Here is an 18,684-nt window from a genome sequence, read left to right as displayed (position 1 = left end):
ATATATATAATAACCCTTTCAGGTCACCATCATGAAATCGTTTGACTTCCGATATTACTATTTAATTTTGAATCGTGTTTCTGGTAAAATTTCGTTTTGTGCAAAATTAATTGGGTTATGATTTTAATATTTTAAAGATACGTTAGTTGTTTAAGGGTGAGACATAGGTAATGTTTCGGCGGGATGTTACTGTAATTTTTCGAAGATGTCGTTTACTTTGTGGGAAATATTAAATGAATGTCGGGAGTATAAAAAGCTGGAGCAACCAAGTGACTGAGTCTGCCGAAAGAAGGAAGTTGTAGTTCTAAATAATAAATTATCAAATAATCCACAAGAGAGAATAAAAGCGTAGGAGAGGAGAAAGGCGACCGAATTTTTCGTGGCCTTTGGCTACGTCTTTAATCTCCAACTTGAGCAGCCGAAAGGTCTTTGATGTCCGTTCGAGAACAAGGTTACTGCGATGCTAATTGCATATCAAACTTAACGAGAGATGCGCGAGTGCATCGTCCCGCGAGTTAAAAAATTGATAAGCTGAATCGGAAAACTTATCGTCCTACACCTCGTGATGTGGCCGGACATGAAATCAGGTTTACTCGTGTCCATAAATTAATTTTCACGAAAATGTTTGGATCCTCCGTTAGCAACTAAATAATCATTGGCGTGAAAGATAAATAAGTTAAGAATTGTACTTTATATTTTTTCCCGTTTACTTCAGGTTAGTTATTTCATTTGTTAAAATTTATTGTGTTCACTTAAAAGGGCTGATATCTTGGTACGACGGATAGGTTGGATTTATTAAAATTGAACTATAAGTGAAAAGGAGTAGAAGCTTGAAATGATTTTTTATAAAATCATGTTAAATATTTTGTTTAGTTGATGCAAGAATATTATTCAATTTATTTGACAGTTTATAATCTTCGACTTCAGCGGCGCCGTGGCTTAGTTGGTTAAAGCGCCTGTCTAGTAAACAGGAGATCGAGGGTTCGAATCCCTCCGGGGCCTGTGGCAGTTGACCAGTTTTTTTTCCATTTTTACAATTCCTTTTTTTATACTTAAAATATTACATCTCCGGAATAATGATATTTAATTTTTTCTTTAATTTACAACATACTTGTTTTGTGAAAGAATTCTAATTTTAGTTCCGAGAAATTCATCTGGCTCACTGACTTGTCTTTAGAAATTGTATCGATGAATTTGAAATGGTAAAATAGTCATGTCTTTCAATCATATTTTAAGATAAACAGTGATTAAATGAAATAATATCTTTTAAAATTGAATCCTACGTCGATTCCCTTTTGGAAATAGGGAATAAAAAATGCAACTATTAATAAGTATTGCGTAGAATGAAAGTGCACGAGGCTGGAACCTTTTTCGAAAATTACCGAACAAAACCGCACGGTTTTAAATAATTAATCGATCGGAAAGTTGTTCCCGAGTAAAATCCGGGGGGAATTTCCGTGTAACTTTTTCGGCCGTCAGGTTTTACCGCAAGCTCCGCTAACTTTTTAAACCTCTGTCGGTGGTTCAGCGCTTTTAACCTCGAGTTGTAAAAATTAAATATTCATTTCCAGAAAGCTCGAAGCAAAAAGGGGAAGGGTTCCTTTTCCGCGCACAGGATTGCTTCAAGAATTCCTGATCATTTTAGCCTCTCAATTCAGACGACTATCTGTGATTAGCATATCTGCTCGAAATTATTTTTATCGAACACAAGTTTACTAAATTAAATTTTAATCAATTTGATGGAAACAAAACTATGGAATCCGGATTAACAATTCATTTTATGAGCAACTACGTATATTGTTACTGTTTTGATCAAATGCAAGATGTTGCAGGACTGGATTTCAATACTCTTTGCAATGCAAATCGGACTCATTTTTTTCAGCATCCTGCATAGTGCATGAAAAATATCAGGAGTTATTTTAGTGCTGGGGAAAAGTTTTTCCGCGAAAGAGGGGGAAGAAATCGAAAAACGTGGAAGGAAACCCAAAGAGACGGGCGAAAGATAGGAAATAAGTTTTAAGTAACATAAACTAAGCAATTAACTGGTTAAGCGGGCAAACCCCCATGAAATTCAATTGACTTCGCCCCATGCATCTCCAGGCTAACCACCCTTATATTTTCATCCCTCTCTCGAATGGTCGTGCAGAGAACTCTAACGGCCGTGCAGTCCTGCTATTAGGGTGTCAATTAAATTAGGACATCGGATAGGATGGGGTGGCTTTACCGATTTCACTGTACAGGGTGACTCCGTTTCCTTCCTCCAGAAAAATACTACGCATTCACAATAACTTCGATTTTACAGACATCGAATTGCAAAGTTAATTCTCATCGTCTAAGCAGCATTAAAATTCCCAATGATTTTACATTATCCCATATTTAGCACAGAAAAATCGTTCGATTTTAATTTCAACAGATTCAACAGATTTTAACCCGAGACATATTTACGAGGGTTATAAGAGGAAATGATAATTATTTTATTTGTACGACAAATATTTCCCCCTAGCTATAATAGTAATTTAAATATTAGAATTAGTATCTATCTAAAGCGATAATATTTACACGTTGGAAATGTGAGGTCTAGGATTTTTTGAGCAGTTTGAACGCTTAGATAGATGAAAAGCTAAATTCTGCTCAAGTTTTCGGATCCTCTCTTATATCTCTCGAAAGCTTGGTTAGCAGAATTTTCGGTCAGTTTAGAAATGAAATTTCCTGCCCGAAACGAGGAGACGAATCTTGCGTGCCGAGCGGGAAGAGGGAGGGAAATTAAATGGACTGCTTGCTGACGATCATTTTTTTGGAGAGCTGTATTTCCTTGTTTGTCTTTCAACGGCACACAAGATTCGCAAACTAAATCTTTTTACGGTCCGAGGTAAAACTTCATTCTTTCTCTCCTTTCAGGGATGTAATTTCACTAAATTTTTCGTCGTTAAATTTTTTGATTTTTCCACGGGGGATTTAAATTATTTTACATGCTATCAGGATCCTCGTATGAGATACGATTTACGTGCAAGTACCATATTTCCGATTGTAGTGTTTCGTAAAAATGGTCTTTGAACTCCCGTGAAAATTCGGAGGTGGTTGGAGATAAAAAGAAAAATGGCGCCGCAGAGGCGAGCCGCCCTTAATTCAATCCTGGACGCGAGGGTCTCAGGATTATGGATTCAATCGACGCGAAATCGAATTAGGCGAGGAGGCGGTCGTGCACAATGGCGACTACCACTATATTTTACAACCGCTTGACTGTTTATGAATAATTTACAGGTTTAGCCCCTGCTTAGGGGCTTAGGGGCTAGGCCCTCGCGCGACGACACCCTGCCACGACAAAACGGAGCAACTCCTCCGGGATGATACCCCAAGTTATCCCCCGGTCCTGGTCCCCTCTTCTTCAATACCGAAACTGCGACTGTAGTCATTTTGTAAAGATGCTTTTCACATTTTACAATTCTTCGTTCGCACTGCTCAATAATAGATCAAAATCTGAATATTCGCGAAAACTTGGCGATCTAAATTCCTCCGTCAAAGAAACAAAAATGTTTAACACCGTGATCCTGCTTCTGTAGGATAATCGTATAAGAGGTAATATCATTTATTTATATCAAAACGTCGGTTATATCTTTTACCAGAGTACATCAGAGCGTAACCCTTTACCGCAAGATTTCGTTCCAACGAGCACCTGAAGACGACGTTGCGTAATCCCTAAGTCAGTAACGTGTTTACCTTCATGTTTAGTCCAGCTCACGGTCGTACACACAGGTCTGTAAACACCGCTAAATTTCGGTAGTGGAAGGCGAACAGTTTTAGATACCATTTTTCTATTACAAAGCTGTCATCGCTGGGTAATTTGGTAAAGTCCTATCAAACTTAATAGACAACGTTCACAAGTGATTGCAAGAAAGACAAAGAGCGACCATATACGTTACGTCTTTGTTTCACAATGCCTTGTTCTAAAAATTACATGAATATCGTTATCAAAAGCCGATCATTGTAGAAATTCATTTGTTCAATTCTCGCCATTTTCGGAGTCTAACATAACCTCACCGTTTCGTATTTCAATAAAAGCGCAGAGAAAGAACATTTCCGAGGAAGCGGGTTGAACAAATGGAAAAACAACTATTAATTACTTACGGACTCGTCCGGATGTAAAAATGTATTAAACATGCCTGTACGGGATTTCCGTTTCCACCGGCCGCCATCTTGGTTGTCCAGTTGTTGCGTCCTTAAAGTCGGAACGCTCCTCCTTGGCGAATGCTTTAAAAATGCAATAGTTCCTTTTCTCTCTCCCTCGCCTCTCTCGGTCCGACGCTCACCATTTGGTGGGCTCTCTCTCCGACGACGGGTTTTATAAAGATTTCTCCTTATTGCGTCTCTCCATCGGTATTGGAAGGGGCGCAGCTCTCCGGTTGATGAGAGACACCACAATGCATGGATTACACATTGAACCGTCAAGCCTAGGCGCGGCGCCACCGTCGCTCCGTAATACCCTCGGTTGAATGGCGAAGCGCAAAGAATCCCATTCTCTTCCGCCGAGGCGAGCCTCCCTCGACGTCGAATCAAAGGAGGCGAATTTCCAAGATTTTCCCCCGAATCTCAATCCTGCGCGACTTCGGATATCGAAATGTCGGTAGATTATTCCACCTCGCTCTTAAGGTGTCACGAAAGGGTCAGTCTATATACATCAAAACGTCGAAATATTTATAAAACTTTTCTCCAAACCGTGCGCACCTTCGTAACTTCCGTGCGTGATTATGGAGACGCTAAGGAAGAACGTGACGCTCATGAAATTTCATTTTTCTCCCAAATCATTTTATTTATTCCAGACTGGAACCGAGAGCACATTTCTTTTTTGGAAAATGAAATTTCATGTCCATTGCGTTCTTTCTTAGGACCTGTATAATTACGTGCTGAAGTTTCAAAGGATTCGGTGTATCCAGTTTGGAGAAAAGTTTTATAAATATTTCGACGTTTTGATATTATATATGTATATATATATATATATAGACAACCTTTGTAACACTAAGTATTTAGAAAATAACGGTTCTGGTACACACGTTTAATTTACACCATGAAATATTTTAAGGAGATACCACGCCGTATATCGACATTAACCTTACTTTATAGGTCCAGGGTCTCGGATTTTCGTTGATCTAGTGCCGAAAGCCTCTTCGGCGAAACTTTGCGATTAAAAATTATCGTCTGGTAGAGTGTCTGCTAGTCTTTACCACATTAAAAACGTCACATTTTGTAAAATATGCGGGAATTATCGTTACTCGTTGTGTACCTTACTTGCAAAAATTGCAAAATTTTAGGTTATATTTTAGGTTAATTTTAGGTTGTATTTTAGGTTATTTATATCGACAGGAAATGTTTTGGTCTCGTAGGATCGAAGTTCCATCATTTTCCGCAGGTAGTGTTGACATTGTTGGATTCATAAAAGTTCAAGATCCTGGGTCCCGATTTTGAAGTCATTTTATGTGGAACCAACTATAAGCATTATGTTATCTTATACTATTTCGTGATTTATACATATCAGTGATTTGATCTCTTTCAACATTGAGGTCGGTTTCTAAAGTTTTTACCTGAAATTTGATTCTTAGGTTTTCAGATATCAAAACGGTCGTAGATTTTTCGATTCTAGTGTAATGTACCAAATATGTAGCGATTAAGTTATATATTTTTTATATAGTATAGTTGGCTGAGGGTCGTTAATTCCTAGGTGGCAGAGGGAAGTGGGAGATTTTGGAAGTCCAGGGAAAGTGCTATCGATCACCCGGTTATCCCTATCGTGATCCAAAGTGTCGGCCGAGTCCGGTCACCGATCGTTTCGAGTCGAGGCTGATCATAGCGAACGATAATGGCGGATTAGCGACGACCCATCTGGCGCACTCCACTTTATTCAGGGCCGAATCCCCGCGGTGCATCGGCTGCTCGGTACTTAAGGCAACGCCGAACCTTGGGCACAAAGTTTAATCCTCGAAGGCAGCTAGGAGGGACAAATTAGGCTTAAGGTGAAGTGAAACACCCTTCAAATCAGTCGATTCGAATACAACACTTTTTTTTAAGGGTATTAGACCAAACTGTCCGAAACTTTGACACATCACTCCTGATCATCTAAGAATTGTCCTGACACATTCAAAATTTGGATTTTTTAACAAAATTTTTTAACTCAGCCCAGACCAGAACCAAAGTGACGTCGAGCTCTCATATTTCGATCAATATACAATTATCGAAGACTGACATGAGAATCGAAAGGACTTCTATTATGGGAATGGTACGAACATAAACCCCAGCTAAATTTGCAAGTGAATAAATTAGTTATTGAATTAAATGCCTCGATTTTTTCAAGAAAATATGGCTTTTCGTTCACCCGTTAATTGATAAAATGGTCGACTGCATTTTAATCGTCTTATATGTTATTAACTCTTTTTATTTGCAGTCTGCCGTTCACTCTCCTGTGTGCGAAATACAAGGAACAAATTGAAATTATTTTATCGCCATTCTGTTAAGAATTTCTAAAACGCTGTATGGGCTTTTCTCTGCGTATACGATGGGCAGGAATTTAGGGAAGAGGCAACGAGGGGACACTTACGCTTTATGTGGGGGATGCCAAGAATCTGCATTTGATTTGGCGATCGTCCAATCGGCTCAATCCACTGCCACGTGGTTATTCCTCGGATTTATTGGACTTATTCGAATATTTAGTAGGACTTAACGTTTGCCACCGCAGACCAGGTGGCCATCGCTGTTGGCCGATCTATCACTTGTGGTTGGCAGCTTATGGATCGGCCCTTGATCCGCGGATTGTCGTAATTTTCTATGCGAGATTGTGAACGATCGTCGAAGATATAAATGACCGTCGATAAGCATGGTCCGAACGAATGTCGGAGAAAACGGGAATTCCTAAGCTGATCTCTTTTTTATCTTGCATTTATTCACAAAGCTGCATGCTATCGGGTGGTCCAAATAAAACCTGTTAACATGATTCACATTTTTGCGCAGCCCTGACGGAAGTTCTATTTCTTCTACAGACTGGTGGAAGACCGACGAGAATAAACGATGACGAAATGTTCTCCGTCTGAAGGTACCTCAGCATGAACAAATCAAAAGGTCCGAATAGTTCGGCAAAAACGAGCGTTCTTTCAGTCTCCAAAATCGGTCAATGACGTGGGACTCCTTTTAAAGTTACCGAACCGTTCGGTACGGCTAAACTTTATTAGCTATTTCCCTGGAGACGTTCCAACCTGCTGCGAGAGAGAACTTCGAAGTCTACGAAGTCGTATTTCGTGACTACTTTTGTCGAAAATATCTTAATACCGGTCCGAATAATTTTTCACACCGTCCTATATGTCATGTAAAGTTTGAAAAATATTTTAAGAGCGGCACGAACTCGAGCAGAAATCTGATTAGTCTTTCTTTGTTCCTTGCGAGAGAGAAGCTGGAAAAATGCGAGAAAATCTAAGTGGGAGAGGCCATCATAATGCAATCTAAATTTTTTTTCGAAATATTTTGTTTTTTTCGTATGATGAAATTACCAAGGATTTTTTATTGCATAAAATTTCATTTAATATCAGTAGTGCTGTATACTTAATGTGGTTAAGGATCGAAGACGTGTTAATTGATGTTTAAAATAAATGATAAATGCGTTTATTCGTTTTTCATGTTATATCGATGTATTAATTTTTAGCAAAAAATATCCTTGAGGGGGCACCCGGGTTTGAACCGGGGACCTCTCGATCTGCAGTCGAATGCTCTACCACTGAGCTATACCCCCAGTTGACTCATGTTATCATTATTTCGTTGTTCAGTCAAATCTGACATACATTGTTACATGTAAAATGTATTTCAACATATTAATCGTAATACCCTAGTCATTGTAAATAAAATATAGAAAATGAAATATAGAATTCAGCCGAGGCATATACAAACAATGGCCAACTGTTACAGTGGCTGATAACACGGTACAATTCAAGATTATTTTTATCACCAAACCATCCATAGATAATACGTTCCTGACTCTTAGATTATGTCTAGGTAAGCCTTGTCTTATTTATATATTTCTGGTAGAGCGTATATAATTTTAACTTTATAAAATATCCTACTACTGTCTTACCTGAGATTTAATTCCCGTAGAATCTGATTCTACAAAAGAGACTCAGTATGACTTTAAGATAGCCATCAAACGAGCAGATTAAAAGTGACACGTGCATATTTTCAAATTAAAATGACACCGAATACCGAAGGTCGTTACTAAATGTGTAATTGATGGATGGTTTTTAAAGGTTTTCATATACGGCTCGCGAGGTGAATTTTTTACAAGGGAGGAAAACATTTCCCAGCCGGAGAAAGGTACATCACTCTGGAGGCTTTTATAGTAAGACCTCTCCGGAGTACTCATTCGGGGAATAAAGTGTTTCCATGAAAGAGCCTGCGGAGCCTCACTTAGACACCGTACACATTGATTTGAAGCATGTGTGCCTTAGTCACGGTGGCATATGGCAAAGTCATGAAGTCACTAGGTGGTCCCTACTATATTACGCTACCTGTCGCCATCCATGCCGTGCGGGGGGTACGCTCCTCGCTATTTGTATGACAACAGGGAGTGTTTTTTCTTCCTCCTCGACAGGCCATTGATGAGCTGCAATTACCTTCAGGGCGTTGTACGAGTTCGGCCTTTACACTTAATCCTCGCCTAGAGAGCGTATATAAAAAAGATACTTCATAATTTCCCCAATAATTCTGCATGAATTAATCTCAACAATTTTCATGCAGTTCATTCTTGTTCTTAGAATGATATTTACCGTTTGAAAATGTATTAATTTATGGAGAACTATTAACGATACTTTCACGTGTAGAAAGACACAGCAGTTGATAATACGTTTTAAGAATAATTAAAAAGCGAGAACAAAGGAGATACTTTTGGTTGAAGTCAATGTTGCATATAGTGGAAATGTTTTAGTGGACGACGTGAATTTAACGTTGCATTTTATATCGGTATAAATATTTTCCAGCGGGATTTTAGACGCAAACGTCTAGGGGTTTCTAGCGAGCAAAATGGGCTTGTGACCCCAACTTGTCGGGCCGTAAAGTTTAAAGCCAACAAAGTCAAATGAACTGTGAAATCCGTTTGAGAACCCTTCTACATTACTGGTGTGAATTAAGTTGCATATTGTTCGCGAGCGCATCGATCATCCGGGCGTTTGATACAGAAATAATGGGAATCAACCTGACACTGTTTAAATTCTTCTGCCAATTTTTCAGGTTTATTTTTCTATTATTTCATTTCACGGAGACATGGCAAAGAAAGGTTTATCCAATAATATTCTTGTAACGCAATAATTCATGATATTACAAAAGTAGTTATATACGCTGCGACGTAAGGCATGCATTTTTCGTTTGACTAAAAACGACAGGTTGGTTTTTAACGGTTTAACAGTGCAGAGTTAAACAATATTATAAAAATCGGCGACAGTCAGATATAGTGCACAACGCTTCGACTGATTATAAATATTAACGCTCGAGTCGTTGATACAGGGAAAGGTTTGTAAAATCATTTACTTGGAAAAGTACAGTTGGGTGGAGATTGAACAAATGAGGCACAAGTATTCACCTTTTTTTCTTTCAGTTTTTCGTTCAAAGAGGTCAACGGAGAACGGGAACAGATCGAAGGGTGTACATCACCCTGTGGTGGATGTAACGGGGAACGACTATCGCTCATGGACACATATCGAGGCCCGTGCAATTAATCACCGTAAACAGAATACTCGAACAATGCTCCCCTTTTCGATCCACCCCGATTCCTCTCTTACCCTCTGTCAATAAATAAATCTTATCCCGCAGAGAGCAACCCCTGATGCGAGCCAGGTCGGTACCGCAGTGATCCTCTTTATCCACCAGCTGGATCGTCGGAATAGATACATTGAAACGCCATGAAAATGCCTCCGACCCATTGATTGCCTTATGAATCCTTATATCCATGCAATACCCTCTTTTCAAGTGAATAAAAAGACACTAGAATATTTACGATAACGGTATAAAAATAAAAATAAAAACCGCACTCCACTATCTTCGGCGCATTCATTACAATATGAATAATTATACCTTTTACAATACCATTTTTCATATAAGTAGTAAGTTATTACCTAGAATATTTGTTTTAACGATTTGAAACGAAAAATCGCTTTGCACGGTTCTTCTAAACACAAATGAGTTCGTTGCTGCTTCTTTATCGTTTTCCATCTCGTGTTGTAAAATTGTCTTAATACTACATTTTTATTGACATACTGCGGGTTGTTGGAATATAATGTCGAGTCCATAAATAATAATAGTTTGTGGAGTTCGAAAAGGAAAAAAGAATTTAATTAAGACATGCAACAGCGGGATTCGAGATTAGATTAGAGTTAAATTAAATGATACGTCCCAGATAAGGTGGGAAATTTTAATAGATATTTACCGAAAATTTGGCATTTTAGAATTATCGTAACCACTATCACGGGATAAGCACGTCAATTGCACAACAATCCGTGTGATCGAAAACTGTATCCCCAATAAATACCCCCAACTGTTAATGTTTGTCATAGCGTGTAGCAAATTTGTTCACATCCTTTTATGGCTAATCTAGGCGCAGCGAAAAGTAATGGAGCGTAATTTTTCATCTGGCCGTAAAACAAAAGAGGGAAAACAAATACCGCGGCAACACGGGGTATCGTGCAGCAGCTGCAGCGAGTTTACAAATGCACTCGTTCCGAGGGCGGACAGTAATCGAGAAAAATGTAACTTGCAATAACCTTCTTGCCGTGTCAAAGTGCATTAGACGGGAAACGCACCGGCCCGTCGGGAGCAATAATTAATCGGTCGATCATTTCCTTCGCTCGCTGTCGTTTTCCTTTCCTCGGGGAAGATCAGTGATCAGCGTCGAAAAACAGGAGGGAATACTTTAGTCTCTTCCTCGGGCGAGGTCGGGGCCAATAAGCGATCGGCGGGCCGATAGAGACCAATCACTAGCTCTGTTCTTTTGGCTCGGAACAAAAGAAATGAGTCATTTTCCGGTACGTCCCGCGCTTTCCATTCGGGCCGCGAATTAATCCATCAAAACCGCCGCGAGTTACTCGCGCTACCCTTTACCCTAGAGCCACCTAAATGTGGAGCAAAATACGAGGCCAGGGAGGCGGCATTTAAACGCCGGAACTCGGAGCAAGCGCGACCCTTAACGCGGAGAAAAAAAAATGAGCTTCCCACGAGGGAGAACATGGCCGGAGAAAAACCGGAAGAAGTTGCCCTAGATCATAGTAGCTTCTTCAGGGTATGCCTATCTGGCTGAAGAAACGCTATTGAACACGTAAATATGTAATCGCAAAATGTGCTATTACGTGCTTGGGTTTATGTTACGTTCAGAACTGCAGTGCGTTATCGTTACTATGTACTGGGGACGTTGTAAGAAAACGTGAATGTCAATAGTGTGCATAAGTTCTTCGTGTTTATTCAACTGAATTGTTTACCGTTAGTTATTTGTATTGAAATATGTATTTGCATATCGGGAGAGATACATACAAATCTTCGCTTCATCTTTATTTCAACGATCGTCGGTGACGCTAGTTCGTGCGTATACAAAAGTCAGCCGTTTAAAATATCTAGTATTAATTATATTAGATTTTAGGATTTGGGGGTATATGGTGGTCTTCCTAAACATATACGTTTTGAAAGCGAAATCTTCTATTTTGGCTGAACAAGCCCGTTCCGGCTTGTTTTTATTTTCCCGAATTACTTCTGCCTGTTAAACGGGAAGAAACTTTGCTTGGTTCAGTAATGACCCAGCATAAAGCTGGGCACTCAAAAAATTTGGTTATAGACTCATCAATTGTTCCCCTCCACGGAAATCTTTAGTAAAAGGCGAAAGATTTATACGTGTATTGAAGGGAAACCAGAGTAATGCTTGATGCTTCGGCCAGTCGTTATATCTATTCTTCCCGGGTACCTCGCTTGCGGGAGCTATGCGCCCCTAGCGGCGGAGTTGCGAAGTAACGGCAACCTGCGGCCGGCTAACGGTATCTGCAGCGGGAAAAGCGTTCCATTCAAATCAGAATTAAACGTTCACTGAGCACAAGTGATTAAACTCAAAAACATTATTACAGAATATATAATAAATAATGATTTATAATAATTTAAATATAAATGGTTTGCTAAACGTCGACATTACGTCACTACGTTATCCGTATTTTGTCCGTAATGTAATATAATGTTACATCGATTTGCGTTTCATACAAAATGTACATTAATTATCAATTAAACAATTGACAAAATTTAGTTTAAACTTTTTCGGCCTGTTAAATAATGTGATAGGAGGACCCAGCATTAATATAGGACTACGGTCAGTAGAGGTACTTTTGAACTTCTTACGACAGATTTCTCAAGATAATACTCAAGTTCCTAAAATTAATAATTAACCACATTAAATATCGAAGGAAGGAAAGAGTCCCAAGGAAAGTGCTCGCTTAAAGGAATTGGATTTGCTCGCTGAAATGTTCCGCACTTTTGCAAACACTGTAAGAAACGAGAAGACGAGAGCTCACTAGGGAGAGCCGAGAAACTGCCGATAGAAATACCGGAAACAAAGAAGACGCAAGAAGGACGGAAAGTAGGAGCTTAATGGAAATGTTTAGACGCGAAAAAAAGTCAACGAGGTGGAGCACGAAGAGTGGAGGTCCTCGAAGAAAGCCTCGAAAGACGGCGAGCCGAGGGAGACTCTCAAGGGAGTAGAAGAGCCGGTGCTTGGCGCTCGAAAAAAAGAGATCCGAGGAACGAGGCGATGAAAATGAAAATTAAGACGAAGAACCGGAAGTAGGTCCTTCAAGAAGAGGGACGATCCCAGTGCTAGATCCCATGAAATGGAATTCATGGACTAATATCGCACGGCAGAGCCGAGGTACATTAAGCTCATCTCGGAGGGCTGTTTTCGAATTTGCATAATAAATATCGGATAAGTTCAAGGAAACTACACGCGCGTGAGAGACACTTTATTTAAAAAAATAAGCAACTTCACACATTGAAACATTATCTTCGTTAAACATAATTTTCAGTTAAATTCCGCATCCTCGACACTTATAAACACATTTTCGCACATTTATAGGCTTTCCAAAGTTCTCTTCACGTGTATACATGTTTCGACCCAGGATTCCACTTGACGTTCTAGTTCCAAACCTTGGGAAAGAAAATAACGACAGTTAGTGTCGGAAATGCAAGGAGTCAACATTTAGTTATTATTTCGAAGCCAAGAAAAATGGTTTCTCGGGCAAGTTGGGACCGTTACCATTTTAGTCGTATCCTGGAATTACTTATCTTCGGCAGTCCCGCAAGTAAGCCACCGAAAAAGGGAAAAGAGAGAGGGCCAGAGAAGTCTTCGCAAAAGGGCGACGTTATTCCCACGTCGGCGTCCCGAAGGAAGCGGATCAACGGATGTTTATCGTCTGCGGGGATCCGCGGGGCCCGCGCGCACGCGCCTTGGCCCGGTCGCGGATTCGCCCTATCGGACGCCTCTGGATAATATTTTTCTACGGCGCTATCGGTTGGCGCGAGATAAGCGCGCGCTCTTCCTCCCTGCGTCCGCTCCCCCGGCGCGCCCCCTCGCGAGTGCGCGCCCGCGAGAGCGTAGGATCAATATAAGCGATGACACGGTGAGAGCTCATCTTTAAGCCCCGCCCCCGCGGAGAGGAGAGCCAATGGGCGAGCGGCGGCGCGGGGCCTCCGCCAATCGGCGGGGCGCATTGATTTTTCGCGCTCTTTTTCCTCCCGAAAGTGAACTTCTTCACAGGGGCGCGCGGGTCGCGGAGGGGAGGGCCCCCGAGGTGGTTACGCGCCAGGGGTAAACGAACCCCCGCCCTGCACCCTTGCGCGCCCCTTCGGCTGTCTCTCTTTCAATCGCGAGAATGCCCCTTTCCCGCTCCGCGATCCGCGACCCCCGACCGCCGGGATGCGAGTTCATTTCCATGTCCGCGCCGGATTATCGCTTCTTTCCCCTAGATCGCTCCGCTGTGCTTTCGCGCCGAGCGCGCCCCCTCCCCTCTCCGCCTCGGCGTCGTGAGTCTGGTTGACTGTCATGCGGGCCGACCAATCGCTGCGGAGGGCACAGGGGAAAGACCAGCGACGCTTAAGGTGATATAAAAGTGTGATATATACGTACCAAAAAGTCAACATATTTATAAAAACTTTTCTCCAAACTGGGCGCGTCGAATTATCTGAAGCTTTAACACGTGATTATGGAGATCCTAAGAAATAACGCGCTGCTCGTGAAATTTCTTTTTCCGAAAAAAATGTTGCATTTATCTCGGACAAGAACCAAAAAGAGGTATTCTTTTTCTTCGAAAAATGAAATTTCACGGGCAGAGCGTTCTTTCTTAGAGCCTCCATAATCACGTGTTAAGGTTTCAGTTAATTCGGTGCACCCAGTATGGAGAACAGTTTTATACATTTTTTGACTTTTCGGTACGTACATATATCGGACTTTCATATCACCTTAAGCGACCGGTGCTGCTCCGTCGACCGAACTGAACCGCTCGCGGGCTGGACGTGGTCACCGGAACGACGTAGGATATATGGACTCCGCATACCGATCCGAATGCGAAGGCAGCTTCATTGAGAAAGAAGAAATGGAGGGATGTTCCCTTTCTCTCTTTCTGATTTTGCGTAAAGCTGAGCAGGGCGATATGTCGACGGGCTAACGGCGAGAAAGAGGGAAAGAATGCACCTTTCTGTTCCTTTTCTTTCAACGCGGCTGCTTTCGGGAAAATATCAAGGTAATGGGAACGACGAAGACGCGTTAACGGAGCGAGGACGGATAATCTAAGTTTGAAATATTTAATTATGTCGCGAGGATTTCGTTAATAAATTTCAAAGTTAATTAAGTTAATGAGCGAATAATTATTATTTTTTGAAACAAGGTGCGGAAAGTATAATTGCGATTTATCGAGTGGAGCACAAGTGAGTCTGACGAATAATTGTACGGTTTTTATGAGGTTTTATTTACGTTAGAAGTAAGCGGAATTCGTTAAATGTATTAAATTTTCCTAGGGAATTAAGAAGCAATGCTGCACGTCGTATCATCGTATTGTGGTATTAGCGATTAATTATTATTTCTTGAAACAGGGTGCGGAAAGTATAATTGAGATTTATCGAGTCGAGCACAAGTGAGTCTGACGAATAGAGAAGAAATTGAAGGCTCAGGATTGGAATTTCTCCAGCGGTCGGAGAGACGGCCCTAGAATGGAGGCACTTCACAAGGAATACTTGATGCGCCATAAATGCGGTCCGCGAGTCTCATATTCGTGGGAAAAATGAATATTCCACGTCTCACTCCCCAGCCGGAGAATAAAGTCGACTGCGAGGAAAGAAAAGGAACTCGACGGCGCCGGTGCCCCGGTTCAATCTTGACTTCAAACAGAGAACCTAATTTGCACAAACTTAAAATTCCCGGGACAGAGTCACCGGCTTGGCCGTAATTCGAATCCGGGTGAATTCGTTATAACGATCTCCGTCGGGCTAGGATTTTCGCCATTCATGCAGATCGCCTCAATTCCCTGGGGATTATTCCAACCCTCCTAGAAATTCTAGGACTTTGTCAAAATAGCTCTATCTACGGATTTACGGCTTTGTCTAGTTGCGGTTTTCTCTCTCGTCGACAGAAAGTACATTCTATCGCTATTATATCATTACATATTTATTGCCCTTAGTGAAGTAATATACGACGCACTTTGTAAACGCTTTTTCCCCGAATTTCGCACGTCAGCCTCCCAGGATATTTTTCTGTTTTTACGCGTATTTGTACCCGTATATGTATATGTATAATGTGTATATATTTTTTTTACGAAAAATTTCCTCCATTTGCTTTTTCTAAGGAAGAGGTTTCCGATAATTTGGATGTATATCTTTATACTTAAATATTATCAGGATCGTCAGTATGCTTTGATCAATTTACAGGGCATGGTATTTCGACAAGAATGAAAGCGATTCTTAAACTTCGCGACACTCCGGGGAGCATTTACGGAGTACGGGGGGACGATGCTTCATCCGCGGAAACTAATGCAACGTCGTCCTGGGAACTAATGCCATTTTTCCCGAGAACGCGTCGACGGCGGTTTTGCAGGCGAATGAATGCTACGCTATTAAAAATTCCCCGCAAAATGTAGCCGCATACTTTTGATGTCGGGCTGGTTGATATTTATGGAAATTTCCCATTTAATGTAAACTAAAAAAAACGTAATAATCCTAAGAAGAAAAAGACTTTCGGGGGAAACATTTCGACAGCACTGGTAACAAAGTTAATTTTCATAATTTTCTCAGGACTCTTATTAAAAGTACTGACATAATTAGATACGAAAGTAAAACATAGATTTTCTCGACGGAAGTTCCATCGTGTCAAGTGCTGCCGAATTTGTTATGCAGTAGAATGTTAATTATTTTAAATGATGGAGAGGGAATATGTATGATTATTGATTCTGTGGATAATTAATTTTAGCATAATTGATGTTTCCATTAATGGACGTTCGAGTGAATTGTTCGGATGATCGACCTCCTGTAGGTGTATATAATCACCTTCATAAAATCATTATACACCCCTATTTTTTTGAAGGGAAGAATGGTAAGTATTAAGGTTTTCTTTTTTTTTATATAATGTTTACGCAATGGTAATACAATATCCATGTCATGGTTGCAGAATGCAGGAGTACCATTTCTTTGGGAAAATACGGCCGGTGTAAAAATCCTAGTCTACAGAAAAGGATTGCTCTCGTAGTCACGTCCGAGTTGCATGCCGCCATTTTGCTCCAAGGAAGTCTGCATTATGCACTGGGAGAGGATGCAATCCTCGTGCGGGAATCGCAGCGAATACGAGAATGGGAACGAGATGGTGTGGGTAAAAAATCATTCCTACTATTCTTCACATGATTTCATTCCCCTTGCAATTCCTCACGTCCTTCTTTCTCAGCATTGCGTCTCACATTTGCATAACAAAGGATCTATCTATCCTTATTTTCGAAACAAATTCTGGCACCTTGCGTATCTATTTAGAAAACAAAAGTGGAGAAGCTTCGGATAACAATAGAAAGTAAAAGAAATGAAGGAAGTAAAAAAATCCTGTGCTTAAATCGCTTCACTTTCAACCGGCAAACATACAAGACGATATATTCTTACATGAATGCATTATTCATGTCTTTTGCATTTTTAGATACATATTTAAAGAAAAAGAGGCGAAAATAAATGTATATTATAAGTTTCAATGGCAATACGTATTGGGATATTTGCGTGACGCAGGATTACCATTCGTTACAGAAGTAAATCTATTCCATCGTTACAGTGTTTCAGCTTGGACAAATTTCCAGGCCATTTCCCGTGGCGTATTTCTCTTTCAGATCGTGCATAAGCATGATATACTCGTCTAAAGGGTAGACCGACTGTATGCGCAAGTCCACGGGGCCGTTAAGTTACCGTTTGCAGAAATGCCCAATCTCGCTGGCGGCTCTCTCAATTGCTTCGGCGGTGGCGCGGCAAACGGCAATAAAAGTAACGCGGTGTCACGGCAATTCCAATTTTCTCGGCAACCCCGCACCCCGCGTTCTCGGCTGCTGTCCCGGCCGCTGTTCCTGTGAATTACCGTCCGACATTGCTGACTCCGCACCTATGGCCCGACTCTTGAATTCCCTCGAAATTCCCTCGGAATTCTCTTCCGCTTCCAGCGTACCGTGCCCGGAAAATCGCTCTCGGAGAGGAACTCCAAATTCGTGTTCCACCGAAAGTCTCTCCCTGTGACCTTTATCTCGTGGAGTGGCTCCATTTTGGAGGCTTTGTGCGAAGAAATTGCGCTTCGAGCTCCATTTTGGTTGGTCATTTCGTTGTTTATCTTAATTGGTTAGGTCAACCTCAGGGAGAAAATAAACGTGCCTCTAGCCTGTTGGCTCTTTCATTTTGTGGCGATGAAATCATTTTATATTAACGAATAATGTCATGGTATGTTGAAAACGTAATGTTAAATTCTCTCGAAATGTCTTGTTACCTATATTTTACTTATGAATTATTCTTCCCGATTGGATGAGATGTAATTTACCGTTTTGTTTTTTAATGGGTGTATTTTTTGTGACTACTTCGAATGTGTGTAAATAATGATTTTTTTTTCATATTCTATACGTCTTGATGTCTGGCAGTCTCGATTGCGATTACAAAATATTTTTGTGCTTTTCTTCGAAAAGGCAATTGTATACCATATTTCTTTACATGATTTCCTTTATCTGAGTAGCTGCTGAACAGTTATTATAATTTCGGACAGGCATAGGTAACAAGGAAAGTGGATAAGAGAAACAGTGATCTGCTGCATCGGTGGTTAGCCATGTAGCAACCTGTTTCCAAAGTACGGTTCGAGATGGCGCCACGGATCGATATGTTCTGTAAGCGGTAATCTTACCTACTAATAATCACTGCAGGCTGTTGGTAATCTTAGACAGAGATGAGTTGGGAGATTGCTCACGGGCAGGGTCGCGCGATCGCACCGTGTGCTGCCCTCTGATTTCGTACGTTAGCTTTCACCGTTTTTTGCCCCCAAGGGCGGCGCAATGAATTTCTGGTAGGGGCCCGCGCAATCGCGATGGCTGTGCCATCTACCAGTTGCCGTTGGCGGCTCACGTATTCGCGATGGTAATACCATGCGGC

The 18,684-nt window shown here is 41.0% G+C and overlaps 3 non-coding genes across 3 annotated transcripts; 1 reads left to right on the top strand and 2 right to left on the bottom strand.

The window, feature by feature from the left end:
- The first annotated feature begins 928 nt into the window (after positions 1-928).
- Positions 929-1,002, top strand: Trnat-agu. Its single transcript has one exon. It is a non-coding gene; the product is annotated as a tRNA-Thr (tRNA).
- Positions 1,003-7,696: 6,694 nt separating this feature from the next.
- Trnac-gca lies at positions 7,697-7,768 on the bottom strand. Its single transcript has one exon. It is a non-coding gene; the product is annotated as a tRNA-Cys (tRNA).
- A 4,033-nt stretch (positions 7,769-11,801) lies between these two features.
- Positions 11,802-11,923, bottom strand: LOC111673994. Its single transcript, XR_002762214.1, has one exon. It is a non-coding gene; the product is annotated as a U5 spliceosomal RNA (small nuclear RNA).
- Between the last annotated feature and the right edge of the window lie 6,761 nt (positions 11,924-18,684).

The sequence above is a fragment of the Orussus abietinus genome, unplaced genomic scaffold (genome assembly GCF_000612105.2).
Source record: "Orussus abietinus isolate OABI.00-Male unplaced genomic scaffold, Oabi_2.0 scaffold373, whole genome shotgun sequence".
Taxonomy (NCBI): domain Eukaryota; kingdom Metazoa; phylum Arthropoda; class Insecta; order Hymenoptera; family Orussidae; genus Orussus; species Orussus abietinus.
This window is presented reverse-complemented; position numbering and strand designations above follow the sequence as displayed.